We start from the raw sequence: 2,916 nt of genomic DNA, 5'->3' as shown, positions 1-2,916 counted from the left end.
CATTTACATCTTCCAATTTACATATCTTTTTCAAATTATAGTCTATCTTATACTGATGTATACGATATATTACCGGAAAGTTTGATTAAATTTCCATTCAGTATCCGTTCAGTAGTTTGTGCTTGAAAGAACAACAAACATTCTTCCATACATAATCAGAAACTTAATAATATAAAGGAATATTTGTAAGGAAGAAAAGGTTTGAGTGTCAAATTCGTAAATATAATAATAATACTTAAGAAATTGACACCAAAGACTTTCTATCAATTCAAAATTATTAAATTAAGGTTTGAGGAAACATCGATTTGTTAATAATAATTTACATTAATTGAAGTAACAGCTACAAAGGTCCTTCCTGACACAATGGAATGCTATAAAACAAAGAGGCAATTAAAAGATGATGTTTCATTAGATAGACTATTTAATCAACCTTCGACATTTAAAGGAATGCAATAAAAATGTAAGCTTTGTTTATTTATTTGTATATTCCTGTTGTTTATATTATTGTTGTTCATCTTGTTTGTATTATTGTTATTACTTTAAAATTGATCTTCATGACTTCTAAATCTATATTTAATATCTTTTAAACGCTTATTTTACCATTGAGTTATTGGCAGAGAACGATTTAAATATAGTACAAATATCACGGCTATGATTTATTAAACAAAAATATAGATATGCGATCCGAATGGTTTGAGAAAATGTTTTTCATATTACAATTGCTGCGTTTATGTAAATATTATGAACGATTTATTATACTAGGTTGACGTGCAGACAGCAGATTTAGACGTCTTCCTAATTTTTTTGGTATTATGTACTTCTTAGCTGACCCGCGTAATTTCCTCTGCATTACTTACATTTACTTGACATATGTTACTAAATTACAGCAAATTTACATATTATCTTTTTAAATTATGGCCTATGTGTTATTCTGATGTATAAGCTATATTACTGTATACTTGTATAAAAATTCGTTGAGTAGTTTTTGCGTGAAAGAGTGACAAATATCCATTCATCCACCCGTAAACTTTGGCGTTTATAAAATTAGTAATTCTGTAAAGTTAGTGTCCCTCTCATTCTGTAAAGTTAGACATGATTAGGACAATACAATGGTATTATTATTTTTGGTCGTTAGTTGTGGATAAATGAAATATAACATACTTATAAGCTGTGCCCGTGGTTTCACCTGCGTATTTTAGCCTATGTGTTAATGTATTATCAGAATCTACATCAGAATGTATTAGCTATATTACTGTAAAGTTTCAATAAAATCCATTCAGTAGGTTTTGCATGTAAGAATATTAAAAATACATCTAGCCGTCTAAAAATCATACTCACTAACTAAATATACTTATAATTTTCATAAGATTAAGAATGTCTCATAACAGGTTACCTACGCAGCCTTATCAAAAAATGTTTCATATATTCTATTGGTCATAGCATGATGTTATTGACCTATAGTCTTTCTCAATAAATAGGCTATCCAATATTTAAATAAATTTTGAATTGGCAAACAAACGTACTCTTCAGCTTTATAATATGTATTGTATAGTCTGTATAGACTTCTGTCATATCTTACATTCATCTAAATATTATCCCTTTGATGTTTACATTAAATAGAATTAAGCAAGCGTACTAGATGTAATAATAAATGTTAAAATTTCTATGAAATAATTTGAACTGTCGTTGAATTGATTTTCATAATGCTAAATTGTAAAATGGGGTTTGTTAGACTACGTGATAACCTTCTCACTGGCAGAGATTATGTCTCGCCCTATTATTAGTTTAAAAGTAAACATATTTTGATTGTTTAAAAAATATACTGATTAATCTAATCTAGTCTCAAAGTTTGTAAGGCTTGTGGTATAAGTAGTAGACAACTGTTACATACGTACCATTCGTACAAGTAAGTGTTGCTCCATATATTTGTGTTAAAAATAAATAGATATGTCCACAAAAAGTATTGAAGTAGTTATTCGTGAGCTAACTAAGACTGTGCTTTCACTGGAGAATAAAGTATCTTCATTGGAAAATGTGATTACAGAACAAAATAACTTAATTAAAAATTTAATCAGTGATCGAAAAATTACATCTAAAACCAGTGTAAATGATAGTGAGGGTAATCCTACATCGCAAGTGTATCTGCGGCCAATCCGTGAAGCTCGTATACGTGCGTCATCGGCGATCGCCACTGCAACTAAAAAGGTGACAGCTAGAAGCAACGCAACAACGACGTCATCGGGCGTGCCCCCTACTCCGTGTCCGTCGTCGGGTCCGGACCGTAATCGTGAAGCTGTTATTACACAGACGGAAAACATTGAAGCAACCGGCGGTAATAAGAATGGATCGACGACCGCGTACTCGACGGTCGCTTGTAAATGTAACTCGTGGTACAGGCAATCTGACTGATACTACGCTATCCGCTGCAGAGCGAAAATCATATTTACATTTATATTATGTGAAGATCGGTACTACAGCAGAACAAGTTATTGAGTACCTCAGAACAATTTGTCCGGGAGATAATTGTTTCGCAGAGGCATTAAATTCGAGAGGTGATTATGCTTCATTTAAGTTATCTGTACCTACAAAACATCTAGACCAGTATTTAGCACCTGAGAACTGGGTGGAAGATGTCTACATAAAACCTTGGCGCAATGGATTTCGTCAGAAAAGAGAACAAACAGTTTAAGCATAAATATATCTCAATATTTTATTAAAATGTTAGAGGACTTCGTTCAAAATTAAATATTTGTAAGCTATCAATTCTCAGTGAATCAGCTGATATATATGCACTAACGGAAACATTTTTAAATAGTAGTATTTATGACGCCGAGTTGTTCCCGAATGGGTACATCGTTATACGCCGTGATCGCATAAATGATGCTGGCTGGGGAGGAGTTTTATTAGCAGTACGTT

The 2,916-nt window shown here is 32.0% G+C and overlaps 1 pseudogene; it reads left to right on the top strand.

Moving 5' to 3' along the window:
- The first annotated feature begins 1,947 nt into the window (after positions 1-1,947).
- LOC131852394 (uncharacterized) lies at positions 1,948-2,689 on the top strand (annotated as a pseudogene).
- Positions 2,690-2,916: the final 227 nt, after the last annotated feature.

This window comes from Achroia grisella, unplaced genomic scaffold, assembly GCF_030625045.1.
Source record: "Achroia grisella isolate CSIRO2021 unplaced genomic scaffold, CSIRO_AGI_Agris_v1 utg848, whole genome shotgun sequence".
NCBI classification, from domain to species: Eukaryota; Metazoa; Arthropoda; class Insecta; order Lepidoptera; family Pyralidae; genus Achroia; species Achroia grisella.
This window is presented reverse-complemented; position numbering and strand designations above follow the sequence as displayed.